We start from the raw sequence: 15,862 nt of genomic DNA, 5'->3' as shown, positions 1-15,862 counted from the left end.
TCCTTTACTATCTCAATATACTTTTGGCAAAAAAACCGCAAAAGTTACCACTTAAAGTGAACCTGATAAGTTTTCAGGCAGGTAGCCTTCAAATGGCAGCATCTTCAGTGGGCTCTAGCGTGACAAAGGAGAGAGGGCTCATGTCTGTTTTCCTTAAACCTCTGTGAGCAGCAGAGTTTCAGTGATAGAGAGTAAAAGTGTCACAAATTTTGGCTTTTGAACTGCTGAGAATGGAATTCATCATCATTCAGGCCAATGTATAGAATCTATGCAAGCAGACAACTGATAGAGCCGTCTTTTAAAGATGAGGGCTACCAAGAGTATTTTTTGTTCTCTCTGTGCAATAGGTGACATTAGCTAAGCGACCCTCTGATGAGCTGGCCAATCTATTTGTCCATTACTCGTGTGGGGCCCAGCCGGGAGGAGGCACAGCCCTGACCACAAAGCTGTGACGTGATGCTGGAGGCTGGCACCATGCCAAGTGGTCATGAGTGGGACCAACCACCCCCCTCAAGCATCTCCTCATCTTTTCTCTAGTCCACGTGAAATGGTGCCCTCCTGTTGAGGCTGGCCATACTGAACCGATGTGACCTAACCAAAGAGATGCTCTGACAATGATTCCAGGAAAAAGAAGGATCCCAGGGGAAGCTGGTTGTATATAATGGCTTGCGACCTCTGGCTGTGGTTGAAGCTGAAATGTCGTAGCGGGGTGTGGGTTGCAGAGCTCATGCTTGTGGAACAATCTGCTCATGCAGCACTGGCACAGGATGGGGATTTCGCACTGAAGCTCCATGTTAAGACGATAGCTGGCTCACGGGGAACTATGCAACGGTGGTGGCAGCGTCTGGACCACCTCGAGAAAAGTCACAGGAAGCTTGGGACAGGGTGAGAAGATTTTTTTATTTGCAGGCACTGTTATTGCCCTTGGTTGTGCCAGCCTCTATGGGGCCTGCCAGCCTTGTGCCTTCTGTGCTAATGGCAGCAGTAGCCTTGTGGCTACCTGAGCAGCTGCCCCTCCTGCCAGCCTCCCACTTGCTGGACTGGGGCAGGGAAGGCCAGCAGGGACTAGCAAGGAGCAGATGCAGCCCAGAGCTGGATCTAGGAATGGGAAGGCTATGAGGAAGAAATCCACCAGTCCAGGGGTCCTGGGTTTTTTTGTGTTGGTGTGGAGGGGGCATCTGTTGCAAATAGCTTCTGCAATGAGTGCTGCTCTGGACTAGGGCCATGCCCCAATGACTGTGGTGGAGCTAAAAAAGATGAGCTGAATATTTTTCTTTTAGAAACGTCCTAGGGGGATAGTGTAATTTGTGGTGTTAATAATGTAAGAATTCAGAGACAATTGCTGGCAGAAGGGGAAGTGGATATGGCCCAAAGCATTAGGAATTTCTCCTTGAGGAGAAAACTCACACTTTTAGTGATCTTGAGACTGAAGTAAAATCTGCCCAGGCAGTAAGCGATTGCAGGTACTAAAAGCAAATAGGATAATTATCTGTAGCCTCTGAAAAAGACCAATAGGAAAAACTCTCAGGTATTAGACATGGTAATTTTAGATATTGTAATGGTAATTCAGGTATTGTAATGCAATTTTAGATGGTGTAATGGTTAGGGTAACAGTAACAGTAATCTGAAGTACCCGATCAGAGGGGCTGGTTGCTTTCCTTCTCAGAGAGGAAGGCAGGGACTGATTTAGATGAGTAGGAAAGGATAGCATCATCGTGTTCATAATTAAACTGGAAAACCCTTTGCATCTTATGGAAAATACAAAACCATGCCTGAAGTTCAAGTGGTTTTGGTATCCTTTTGCGGTTTTGTTTTTTACAGAGACAAATTGCATATCCCAGTGGCAGGCTTCTGCCAGACTGTCAGCATGTATGTCATGCACAAGGCAACAGTGAGGTGGCCTTGACAAAGACACAGTCTGCTGTTATAGATTCTGTCTGTGAATGGTTCTTGTCCACTGAGTTCTGCCTCACTTGATGTCCCAGTGAAAAAGTATCTGGTTATTTCCTTGAGGCATGTGCAGTATGAACTGGCCAAACCTTACCTGTGCTGCCCGTTTGTACGGTCAGTTTTTAACAAAGAAAGCCTTTAGACAGTGTGTTACAGGTCATTCAGGAAGGAAATCTGTGAGAAATATGTGATGACTACTCTTGATGTTAAGGGCAGGAGTGTACAGACGAGCAGCTTCCGCAGCTGCTGGCAAATAACTGAAAAAGCATTTTATACTGTAAAATAAATGAACAAAATACAAAAGCGGTGACCTGCACGCATAGGAGCAATGGGGACTTTTTAAAGCCTCTTGGCAGAATTCAGCCTGACGCTATGGAAGCTGAACAGCTATTATAGGATCTAATGGAAAGAGAGGAGTTTCTTCAGCGTTGTCGTAGTTAGCAATAGCGGAACTGGCCCTACCAGGGAGAAGGCTCCGTGTGGGTGCGTAGTGAGCGTTACCGCCGTTGCCGCCTTTGCCATTTTTGCGGTCCTTCTCGCTGGCCCTCTGGAGCTGTCCAGCAGGAGCCACACAGGGGGCGTGTGGCCGTGGCTGGCAGGAGGAGGATCCTCAAGCTGACCTCAGCCAGGGCACCCATAGTTGTTTTCGTGTTTCTAATGCATGGAGGAAGGCCTGGCACGCTTCTGCGTGGACAATCATTTATCTTTCATGACAACTGACCAAAAGAGCTGGGTGACTCTCCTCAGAATTTCCATCTTGAAGGAGTCCTGACAAGCTGATGTTTGTTTCAGTTCCAAAACTGAATGAAAAGACAATATAATGTAAGTTTCTCGTGGGTTGAAAAGCTCAGATGAGTTTTCATGAGAAATAACTATTTGACAGAGTGAAGCAGTTTAGTCAAAAACAGTCTTTCTTTCCACACGCTTTGAACAAGTCATGGAGAGCTGCGGTTTCAGGGCCATTAACTTATTATTTTGCATTTCAAGTCATGGTCTTGATTTTGTTGATGTACCTTTTCATGTCTGTCATTTCTGTCTTTGACCTTATCTCCAGACAAAAGTGTTGTTGGTGTGCAATTTTATTATCATGAGCTCTGCACAAATCAAGACTTGCTACTTTATTGACAATACAAAACATTTTTTTAAACACATGAAATGAAACTAGACTGAGAGCACTTTGACTTTTCCCTCTGATGTTCTAAAATGAATTAATGCAGTTTATTCTCTAGCTTTGTACTTGAACAATAAATGAGGTCAGAAAAGACAATTCAGACTGAATATTTCCCCATCAGAAAATGGGATTTAGTTAAAACAGAAATAAATCTCTGCATCTGTTTTGTGGTGTTGTCTCATGGGACCCATAGTTCCAAGCCTCTCTTGTTTTATTCTCTCCCCCAGGACCTGGATGGTATCTGCATTACGCTGCAGGATCTGCTCTGATACTGCACTGTTTTATGAGTGATGAAGTCTGGCAAAAAAGCAGGTTTTAGGGATGCAAATGCTGTGAGACACTCAGAACTACTCACCTTCAGCCATTGAGGGGATTCATTTGTTCACTGAGATGGATGTTGGCATCCAAAAAAGTATTTGGGTGTGATTTTTTTTCCCTGGTGAGAATTCTATGGCAATCAATTCTTTCCTGCAGAATAATAAGAATGCAATTACTGCTCATTTTTTCAATGGGAAAAATAATTAATTGGATTTTTTTCTGATTTATTATTATTTTGATTGCAGTCATACTTACTGGTCCCATCTGTGTTTGGGACTCATTTCCCTGGGCATTATGTATTCTCTCAGCAAGAACCAAATGAAAAAGAAAAGTCTGAGAGGAACTGAACACGTAGAGCTTTTACATTCCCTTCCTGAAGAGAATCTGTAAGAGCAGGATTCAAAGTTATTATAGAGATAGCAGAAACTTTTGCACCAGGTGTTCTACAATCTTAGGTAAAATAAATTGTATTTACTTAAAATAAACTGGTTTCAATGGCATTTTCTCATTTCTCAAATCTTCACTCTGGACTGGAAGTTTCTGCCGTCCAGCAGATGATGTTGGTCTTTGACCAATCCAAATCACCACAACTGCTGCATACTCCTGCTAATATTTCTCTCTTCAATTATGCCAAGGTAGGACAGTTTCTTTACCTGCTGTGGGAAAGTAACAGAAGATCAGGAAGGAGGACTGTAAATACGCTCAATTGACTTGCACCTGGGGTGTTGGAAAAAACATATGTCAGACTGATCGTTGTTTAGTCTTATGTGCTCAAAAAGTAGCACATCTGCACTTAGATAACATAAGGCTGTGATGGACTCAGAGTCACCTTATTGAACATGCCTGAGATTCATGCCTTCTTGTTGGACAAGATCAAAGCACAGTGGAAAACGATGCCTGCTTGAATCCCTGATATACATGTGAGAACAGCAGGTTTGAACTCTCTCTCTCTCTCTCTCTCACTAATGAGGAAAAACTCTCTAGCAAGGACCCAGTTACGCAGTGCATGTGTCCCCACTTGCATGCTTCTGCATACGTGCGACTTTGGAGATCCCCCAGTTTCCACGGTATCAAGATTAAATTTACTTTGTATTCCATCCGTGGTTTTGTGGTTGCTCCTGCATCCTGCCTGTGTCAGCTCATACACCACCTTCACAGTGAGGAATCCCAGAGCGCTAGAAATTCTTCAGTGGATGAAAACAGCAGGATCTGCTCAAGTGACTGACCAGTTTCCTTTCTGCGTTACTTGTGCCAGGGACAGATTGATGTTAAGAACTGAGAAAGGATGCCGTAATGTGCCTGAAAGGGAAGGGTGAAAAGACTTTTTAGGTTTAGGAAAGACTAAAACTTCTACATGCTAAGCTACACTTTATCAAGCCTTGAAATCTTACAGAGCTTACCCTTTACTCCTCATTACTCAACAACACATGATACCTGCCCGTTTTCTGTGTGGAGATGACAAAATTATTGGTACTGGGAAAGCTGATGGAGATAATGTGCCTCCTCTTAAGCTTCCTTTATTCTGGTATGTTTTTAGTCTTGGCTCAGTATTTAACCTATTTAGAAAGTGGTTAGAGCTTTGAAATGTGATTGGGTGATACTGCTAATTTCATGTGTGCTTGAAGGGGGATAGGGAAATAATTGGCTGCTCTGTTATGTCTTGAGGCATTGGAAATGGAATTGCTTTGACCTCTGCCTAAAATAGCTCAGTCCCAGTTTCCCAATACACTGATAAAACATCAAAATACCTCTGTTGAAATCAGTATTTCAGAACGCTCAAGCGGAGGTGGGTAACCAGTTTTAAGTACAAAAGGTTCAGGCAATTCACTAAGTCTTTAGTGAAACTTAAATATCATAGTACTCCTTATTCTGCACCGTTATCAAATTCTTCTCAGTTGTGGTTTCTGTGGAAGGCTGATTTTCTCCGTCCCCTGCTCCAAGAGGTTACTATTTTCATTCACCCTAAGAAAATAAACTCATGGAAGTATATATAAACATGTTCTTCAAGCTACTGCAGTACAATCCAATCCAATATGTGCAGAAGTCTTTCTAGTGACTGCAGTTTGATCATTTCCATGCAGTCCTGTAGTGAATGACAGTTTAGTTTTTTAAAAAAAGAATAGGAAGAAGGCTTTGGTGGAAACCAACATTTGGTATCTCTAAAATAAATTCAAGTGTAGCTGGTTTTCTGTGGGGTTACACAGTTGTGTTGTTGTGTGTTGTACTTTCAGCAGTTCACACACGTTCAGAAATATTGATCTGCACTGAATCCTGTTTGATCTTTAGCTCCAGATGCTTGTTACTTACATACCTATGTAAATTCTTCACAAGAATGATTTAACCTACTTGATTCCTAGTAAATTATTGCTTTCTCTGACTGTATCAGGTACTTGCTGTTTTGCAAGTGCAAACATGCATGCGAACAAAACCATATAATAAAAGTAATTCTGAAGAGTCCTAGTTAAGTCTGCTGGGTTCAGAGGGCACATCCTTCCCTCACTGACACTGTGCAAGTCAAGTCCACGTGGTGTGACACTGATTTTGAATGAGTGTGATAAAAAGCCAGATGAGACTAAGCTGTGAAAGGACTGGCTTTACAGGTCATATTTTGGTTTGCTTGTGACAAAGTTACATGGGTAACTTAATCAGTACTTCTGAATTTCTATGACACAAATGTGCAATTATTTGAAGGAGGCACCAAGAGAAGCAGGCTGCATCAGGAGTTGAGTTATTAGAAATACCAGCAGACTCACTCATTCTCCATCTCAGGATAAACAAATCCTATGTGTCAGCATGGGAAGAGGTAGCTCAGCCTCTCATTTCATGTTCTTCAGCTGGAGCCTGAGCAGGACTTGTCACGTTCTGTGGGCAGGGGAGCGCCAAAGTGACCCTTGGAGTGACAAGCTCTTTCAGTTGTGGTTGGTGGGCAGATTGTCAGTTCAGCAAAGTCCCAAGGAGCTACAAAGTACACCATATGTAGGACTGCTCCCATTAGATTAGACATCTAATTTCTCTTCCTGCCTTCATATTAATCTCAAAGGGCTGCTTCTCTACACGTCAAATGTTTTGATTCGGATCTCCTTCTTGGCCAGTCAAACGAAGACTATCCAAACTCTGTGTCTGGGCAGGTTTTCTCTTGATGATGTGTCATGCAGCATGTCCCTTTGCTCTAGCCAAGCTCAGATCATATGTCAATCATAGGAAGTTAAAAAAAAATGTGGTTGAACCACAAAACCAATTTCCAAGACAGAAAATCAAAAATAGAGATGTTGAAGAGTTGGATGCCAAAATCCTGGCCATCTGGGAAGAGGCCGCTGGGCAAATTAAATAGAAATTTTCAGTGGAGATATAAGAAATGGCAAGTGTGTTGGCAAAGCCCGCAGAAGTCTCTGTAGTCCTTGATTTGGTTGAGTGATGGACTGGACTTTGAGTGGCTGTTTGATATCCTAATTATTTATAGAAAAGGTAGCATTATTATTTCCCAATGACCTTTGCTCAACTGTTGCTTTTTAGTTGTGCTAATTGTCACCACTCACATATGAGTTATTTATGTAGAATGAAAGCACTAATACACAGGAAATTGAAAGTGTCTGGTGTATATGTTTCCCCTTACCCTCCCTGCTGCACACGTAGAAGAAAACACATTTAACTCCAGCATTAGCTGTCAGTAGTGAGCTATTGCTGCCTTTATTGCTGATTCCTAAAGCTTGGTCCACTGTCAAGATGACGTGACATCTATTCACTGCAATGCCCCAGTATCCAGAGAACTACTCAAAATGAAACAGGCGACAATTCAAAAGGAAGTTGCATTGCTCCTTTCTTCTCTGCTGACTACCAGAAGTGTAAGATGCCATTTTTCATTGCTTAGCCTTGGGCATTAGGTGTGACAATCTGTTTAATAGCACCACACCAATTATTAAGAAGGCACAGTCTAAGGAAAATGATCCCTTGGCATAAATGGACATACTTTCATTGATTTTGCTAGTGAGAGAATCATTTACATGAAGTGAGGATCATACTTACAGTCTGTATCCCCAAAGATCACAAGCGTACGTCAAACTGCCTGAGCCTTTTGTGCTCATATTCAGTGCAGAGGTTGAGCGCTGCAGCAGCGTAACTAGGCTGGTTTAAGAGGACATTACATTCAGAGATGTGGATGTACCTGAGTAGATTCAGGCACATCTATACCAAAGTATCCCAAGATTACTGACCAAGGAAAGACTGTAGAAGTCTGCCTGTTGGACTCCCCATTTATAAAATAAATATCTCAAAGTTTGGTTCAATTATGTGTCTTTGCCAAAGGAAAAATGGACCTGAAAATTACATGATGCTCAGACTTCCTTCCTTCTTCTCCTTCCACCTGGAGCCTTGGAGTGGGTGATATGAAAATGCTGTGCCCGCTCTGCTCTGGACTGCTGCACTGCATACATGAAGTCTTTTGCTATCTCTTCTACATGAAAAAAACCCAAGAGACTAAGCTTGTGTATCTAAGGGAGACCTTCCCCCTACACACACAGTTCCAAAATGCTACTTTTTTCTTTAGCATTCACTACATCTGAGAGGGAAGGGGAAGGGTGTTATTTCTCACCAAGAAGAACGCAGATCTCAGCAGTGTTGTTTTTTTCATCAGAAGAAGCCCAGAGTAAGATGAGCACCAAGTTAAAGGAAACAATGGGACTGTGAATGTCATTTAAACGTATACATCTGCAAGCCATTCTCTCCTGAATGCTTGGAAAGTTTTCTGTCTAAATATTACTTTTTCTTACTCTTTCCCTGCTCTGTCTAGCTCTGATTGTTCTCAGCCTCAGGACAGAAGGTGGGTGCGCCGCACAATACCATGCAGAGCGCCATCGCTGAAGTCTTTAAAGTCCAGATATCGCTCCATGCAGAGCAGTGGAAAAGCTCTGCCATTAAACAGGCAGGTGGAAGCCTCGGCAAGGAGCCCAACGCAGGAACTAAACCATTGCAGGCATGGCCCCGTTAAAGTACCTTTCAGTTTGGAAATGAGAAAAATGCCTTAGGCAGACCATTCTCAAAATAGCATTGCAGACACAAAGCCAATATAAACATTAGAAGCTCTTAAAGTGCATTTGTTTGAACCGTGGGTTTGAATTGACTCCTTCACTACTGACAGACAGTGCATATAATCTCACTAGCAGCTCTCCGGAGGGTTCTCAGCTGTTTGCATGGAGAGACAGAGAGTGTTCTTTGGGGAGGTTTCTGTAACATGGCTGTTTCTAGAAGGTAAAAAGTCAAAAGCAAAGTTCTAGAAACCTAGCAAATAAAATACTGTGAGATCCCTGCCCATCATCTGTGTTGACAGAATTCTCCTGGAGTTATTAATGTTATTTATTTGTTTTTACAACAGCAGCACTAATTTATTTTTATTAGAAGCCCCAGCTGTGGTTGGGTTCCATTGTTACAATCAGTGGAGTGTCATGTTGTAATAGGCAGGTCCTCTCTGAAATATTAATGCTTTATTCTGAGCAGCAAGACAGTGTATGGGAGGTAAGAGGGATTCTTCTTCTTCCTCTTCTACAATTGGAAAATGGTGGCATGCAAAATTTCACAAGTTCTCCAAGGCCACCCACAGTCCAGAAACTGTAAGCTGGGGATTGTAAATCTATCAGCTTTAATGAGGTGTCTGGCTAGAGAGAGTCCAGATTAAAAATTAAACAGAAAAAGCACTGAAAATGTACTATAGCCAGCATATTTGTGCATGGTCAGTACTGCTGAAGGCATTGCAACATGTCTCCATGTACTCAGAGTGCACGTATGTGTACGCTCACCTTCTTCAAGACTGAAGAAAAGTGAAAGGTTTCCACAGAGAGACCAAAGTTTGCTGATAATGCAGACCACATAGTTCTGAAAACTACAGTTTGCCTCCTTTCTCAAAAATGACGTATTTATAACCACTTTTACTACCATTAGTAGCATTTCTGACATGTCCCTCCACCACTGCATTAACAATGAACGTAGGCTGCTTTTTCTGGACGTAATGGGTCTTAATACTGTAAATCAGCATAGAGTTCCTTGACCCACTGAGTGAGGTGTTTCCCCTCACCAACGAAGGTGCTCACAGTTAGTTGGGTGACGTTTCCTGACTTTCACCACGAGGTCCAATACAAAGTGCAGTGAAAGGGAAAACAGCCTAGCATATGGTGGTAGAGGGGGCAAAAAGGAGTGGAAATGAAAACTATTTCCATTCTGAAGCGAGGAACTTTAAAAAATTCGTTCATGGACTCTTAATGGCTGGATATTTCCTGTCCTCCTCATTCCATGTTTTCTGAAATATGAAGATAGGATGTTCCAGATGGAACTAAGTTGCCAGGACAACAGAAGGTTGTTTGTGCAAACTGAAAACCTTAAATGTTTTCCTTTCTTGGGTTTGGGAAGATGGTATTCACGGGTAGCGTTTGTGTTGCTATGACCCCTTAAAGGACTAGGTTTCAAGAGTGATGCAGATAATCACTGATGTGGTCCTGCTTTAGTCACTGATCAGCTCGTTTGAGCTACTGCTTGGGGAAAAGCAGCAAACTGGAGAAAGTCTCTTCTCACCCAGAGAGATGATAAAAGAAGTTTAATTGCTTCTGTTACCTTTCATCGCTCTCCATTTCTTTAATGGCAGCATGAATTGACGATGTTTGGGTAAAGATATTATCACAGATTTCCCAACACATGATTCTAATGCTGTAAGGCTGATATGGGATCTGAAGGGAAAACAAGGAACTCTTCTAAGGATGAGCCTGATTTATTGCCAAATGAAGGCAAGGAAAAGACTTCCATCAACTCCAATTAGGCTTGGTTTTGAGTGTCATAATTAGACATACATTATGGTTCTGCCTTCCTGTTTTACCTTCCAGCAGAAAATAATCCTTTAAAGTTACAAGCATTCCCTTTACTGCAAGTGCTGCTGTTGTCGAGTGGGATAGAAGTGCGGGCTTGGAATTTGACTACATCTGGCTACTTGATGATCTCTGACTGGGAAGAGACTTTAGGGCAGCCTGCTGTGACCTTGCAGCTCCCCTTGACTGTGCCAGAACCCTGTGAATGATGAAACCTCCTCTCCATAGTGCAGCTACATTCCTCATTTGTGGGATCTGAATGAAGATGTCCCCTGCACATGAGCAGAGCATCTTGTCACCGGCTACTTGCTTGATCATGGATGAAAGCACGCACTTGTACCTATGGCTGGGCAGCTTTCATCTTCATGCAGGGCGGTGTGACTGAAGGTCATAGAAAGCATCAGAACAGCTTGAATAATTCCTCACTGTCAATAACCTTGGGGCCCCTCAAGGATATAGCACTACAGAAGAGAAGCAGGCTGGGGGAGCTGCACCGGCAGCCCTGTGCAGACCTGCGGCACACAGATGAGCCACCGCTGATGAAAACTACCAAACACCTTCATACAATAAATAGAGAATATGTTATTGCTCTATCTTGTCTGTATATGCTATATTAACAATTCACACTGCGAGGAAAGGAAGATACTCCTTTAATTAGGTGCTAAAACGGGCTACTTCAGGCCAGACCCATGCAATTAGAAACGCTTTGTTTATCACTACCTGCTTTTCCCTGAACTGTTCATCATGTTTGATCTTGATTCTTTGCAGCTGTTAAATAAAGGGAACTCCTTCAATGTCAAATAAAGAGCATCCTAAAAATAAATGTGATCCTTGTATATCAGACAACTGCCTAAAACATACCCAAATAGATTATTTTTTTAAAAATTGCATTCTATCAGTGGAATCTGAAAGTAAATTCCCTGTAGTCACCATTAGGACAGTTGTTTACACCTTTTAAGCTGTGGCCAGGGCTGCTTGATTGGCTACACCTGCACTAGGTATTTTAGCAAGGAAGGGGCTGAGCCTGTGGGGGGAGGGTTGGTTTGTAAGTAGCATGTTTGTGCTGGTTTTGTGGAGAACTCTAAACTGAGGAAAGGCCAGATTGGGAATATCCTACTCTATAAGAGTGAGCTGTAGCAGTTCTGAGCTTGGGATAGAGCTTTTTCTAGGGTGAAATACTGTTCCTGTGAAGGTGCCTCCCGAAGAAGAGGAAATAACGTAGAGAAGCAGCAAGGAATGGAGTTTAGTGTCTCTGTGCAAGGTTTCCTGAAGCCTGAGAACTTTTTCCTCTTGGAAAAGGTGAGTCTACTGAGGGTACTGCTGAGAGCAAGGAATAAGAGTGAAAGACTTGGCAATGTGGTTGTAGCCTTTGTCTTCCAGTGAGTCTGGTGGCAGAGGAATGAGGCCTGCTAAGCTCGCGGCTGCCTGCTGCAGCTCAAAGGTAGCAGCAAAGAGTAAAAATGAACCTTGCTGAGTTGGGCTGGGTGACAGATCCAAGGTTGCTTTTTCCTCATGAAAATACTCCTTTGAAGGTCTGGGCACTTGATTGACTCACTTGGTGTTACTTGTCCGCAGGTCTACAAATGGCTGGGAGATGAGATCTGCTTCAGTCACAGGCAGCTTGTGGAAGCCATGCGGTGTTAGTGGGTGCTTCAGAACGGTAAGTGTGTCCTGTGGGACCTTTGCTGTGTCTTAAAAGTGCAAATGTCTTTTGAGAGGCTTGTTGGGGATATCACAGTGAATAATACCCTTGGCAGAGATGACGGACGCTGGATGGTATTATTTTGTGTATGTGCATCCAAGAAGGTACACGCCAACTTACTGCAGAGCTGTGGTGAGCCTGCCAACTTGCTTTGCACAGCTGTGTGTGCCCTCTGTAGCTCACCAGTGTGCATCCTCTGCAGCTGAGGAGATTAAAAAAAAAAAAGCTGACTCTTGTGATGCGGTCTGGTATTTGATCCTTTTGTTAAACTGATGGCACGTTGTTGGGGTGATTTCTGTGAAGTTCAAGCTTTTACCAGAACAAACAGTGATGCTTTGACCTAAGTACTAAGAGGATGTTGTAAATCCTGGGCTATTGCAGGTTCAGGAAAAGGGTGATGTGCCTTAGACATGCTTTTTAAGCAGGTTCACCATAATCTGCAGACTTTTATTGATCTAGCTGAGATTGCAAGTGGCTAGTATCTGGCCTTCATTTCTTTTGCACTTTGAAGAATTAAGACAGACATTGATACATACTGTTGTATGGCTTGAAATCCTTTGTCCTGGGATGTAAAACTTTGTTTTTCCTTTGTTAACAAGAGTGATGGTGCTGTATTTCAAGACCTGTGATCCATTAGGAAGTTCTGAATCCTTCACTGAAAATGTATATACGCATACTGTCTTGTTTTATGCTTTTTCTAATCAATATTTTGGCTCAAGTGATGAATGGTGTGGTAGGAACCTGTCCTTTCCCCACTTCCTATCAGCTCCAGAAGCTGAGGGAGGCCTCTGCAAAGAATTTCTTCATCAAATATTTTTTCTGAGTCTCAGCAGAACAGCAATAAGAAACAGACATGTTGGGGAGTAGTAAATGTAATGTGCATGCTCTGTAATGGAGGAATAACGTTGTTTGACACGTACAACTTAAATGGAATGATTTTTTCTAACCTCATGCCTTAAATTTTGTGGAATTTCTGTCCTTGGAAATGTTCAAGACTTAACTAAAGTCCTTGAACAACCTGGTCTAATTACACCTGCTGGGAACTGGAGGCTGGAGCAGATGACTTCCAGAGGTCCATCCCTTCCTACTTAAATTATTCTCTGATTTTAATAAGGGTATCCCATACCTTGGTACCTTTCTCTGTGTGGTGTGTGATATATGTTATGCTATTTTGGCAGGGATTTTCTGATTCATTGAGTAATTTGCACTGAAGTAATCCTTGAAAAGGTTAATAAATGTTATACCACATAATGTCATCTTGCCACGTGTGCTACTCTTCATATCAGTGCTTGGCTGAATTCATGGCTGCTGTAAATCACTTTAGCGATGTGGATAGTTAGTTGCAATGCTTTAATTTATTTTATATATTCTCATCTGAAACTTGGTTTTCTTAGTTATCTATTAGCTTTTAAATTCGAAATGGGACCTGTTTCTAACTTGGGTTAAGGCTCCTCAGGCATGGCCAAATAAAATTCATGATTGCTTCTAATCTTTTCCTTAGTACATGAGAACTGGGCCCAGAGATCCTTTCACTTTAAGACAGAAGTCCAAAGTACTTATTTAACGTTAACACCTTTCAAGCTGGTGAAATGTCACTGACTTCTGTTGGCAGAGAATTTGGCTTATTCTGCAGTGTTTGAGGGTTGACAGATTGAAGATCCCACCTCTGCCAGTTGGCTAGGAGGGAACACCAAGCCTTGGATGTACATAATCTTGCGGGAACAGTCTACTTCTGGAAATCAGGAAATATTTCCTTAAACTGCTGATTGCTGGGAGACTATACCACAAGAAGTATAATTCACTTGCTTTGTTTCTGTTCCTAAACAGCTGTTTCCTGGACATGGCTGGAAACAGTGTACTGGACTAGAAAGACCTTTGATTTAACTCATTGTGGTTGCTGTTATTTGTCTGTAAAGCAATGGCTGGTTGGAGCTATGCCTCATAATGGTTGGTAAAGGAGGACCCAGACAAATGATACAGCTGGGGATTAAGGGAGGTTGAATTGATGAAGAGTGATGGAGGTGGTCATACTTGACTCTTGAAATGAGGTTAAATTGCTGCTGTTCAACGCATGTTGCTAGCTAAAATCTCCCTTGATTTTTAAGGTCTTAATCATATCACCCCAACAATCAGCAAAATGGTCATATTATGCGGACCACAAGATGTCAACAAGACACACCCACTGTCCACATTTGGCAGCTTTTTTGAAAAAGTGAAATAACAAGCTCCAAGAAAGCCAAACCAAACCCAAAATGAAGACAAAACCAAAAGGACCATCCAGATGGGTGTGACACTGTGTCTATTATTTGAAATGGACCTTTTTTTCAACAGGTCCCATGACATGCTTGTCCCAAACTGGAATCCAAGTCATCAGGTTTGTGGTAAGAAATGATTCAAAGTGAGCAGCTCCCTCCCCTTCTGTATGTTAAGACTTCTTTAGATTTCTATTGTGAGATGAAGGAAGGAAGAAATCTGTGGTTGTCTAACCTCAAACCTCTGATGCAGAATTCCGTTACTGGTGATGGACAGTGTGTTGTGTGCATACTAACTGCAAAATATATTGACTGGGTTGATGCATGCCTTAATTCAGGGCTGTCTCAGACATACTTGGGGTGCCTGGGTTCCCCTTCTAAAGGACTTAATGGAGGCTTTCAAAGCGTGAAAATCTCATTGCGTCCCAAAATATTAGGGCTAAGAGTATCGGGGAGCCCTCTGAAAATGTAACTGATGTTACTGAACACTCTCTATTTACTTTTTCACCTATTTTCACCTATGATTCTGAAGATGTATAGGCAGTTAAATTTTCATAACCTTCCTTTTTGTGCACTATTACTTATGTAGAACGGATAATTTAAATTAAAACATTCTTGTTATTTATTGAATATTTAAAGATAATTTTATGAAGTACGCCAGAGTAGAAATCAATAGCTTAGTTGTCGATTAAACAAAACTTGTTGTTAGATGTTATAAATGAAGAAGCTCTAAAGTTTTTCCTCCGTATTGAAATATTACCTAGAACAAATATCTGCTTAACTTTTTTAGTTCCGTCTGACTCTTACAGTACTTTATCCGGCTCTCCAAATCTGCTGTGGTTGATTAAGGTTCACAGCACTTGCTTGTTTTGAGTGAAATTTTGGAGTGTGCTAGTTATTAGAATGTGTGGGTTTTTCCTCTCTAATAATATATTGGTGTCTTGGAAGCTACTACTGTGTGCTCTCCACCTTCGGTCATCGAGAAGAGAGTGGGTAAGCAAAGCTTTCCATTCGTTTATGACATGCGGTCAAAGGTGCATTTCAGCATGCACTAAATGGATCTTATTCTGTTTTAGTTGGTTGACATTCAGGGATGGAAATGAAATTATAAAAATGATCCCTTATTATGTATACGTTAAAGGTTCTCTCTTCTGCAATAACTTGAGAAAGCACGTTAATGTTTGCTTTAATGCATAGCATATATTTAATGACAGCTCATCTGAAATTCCTATCTGAAGAGGACAGGCTATTTAGTCTAAGCACACACTCAGCACTAATAATTAAGCAAGGCGCTTTAACTGTTTTTACATATTGAAGGATTTTGGCAAAATTTGAATCTTGTATCAGCAAAACAGGTTGTAGGTTTTTTCCTCTGCAGAAGAAAACTTCAGATTTCTATTTTGCAAAGTGCTTCTCCACAAAATCTTGCCCCATTTCACAGTTACGCCATTGGATCTCAAATTCTGTTTTTCCAGTACCTTTTCTTCCTATATTACATAACTTTTGGTTTTGTGATTTATAGAGGTCCCAAAAAAAAAAAGCTTGGAGTGTGTGTGGGGTACTTTTCTAGCAAACTACTCCCTAAAATATGGCTTCATGTGCTTGAAAATGTATTACAGAAATG

This window comes from Chroicocephalus ridibundus, chromosome 3, assembly GCF_963924245.1.
Source record: "Chroicocephalus ridibundus chromosome 3, bChrRid1.1, whole genome shotgun sequence".
NCBI lineage: Eukaryota > Metazoa > Chordata > Aves > Charadriiformes > Laridae > Chroicocephalus > Chroicocephalus ridibundus.
The sequence above is the reverse complement of the archived record's forward strand: the minus strand, read 5'-3'. Positions refer to the sequence as shown.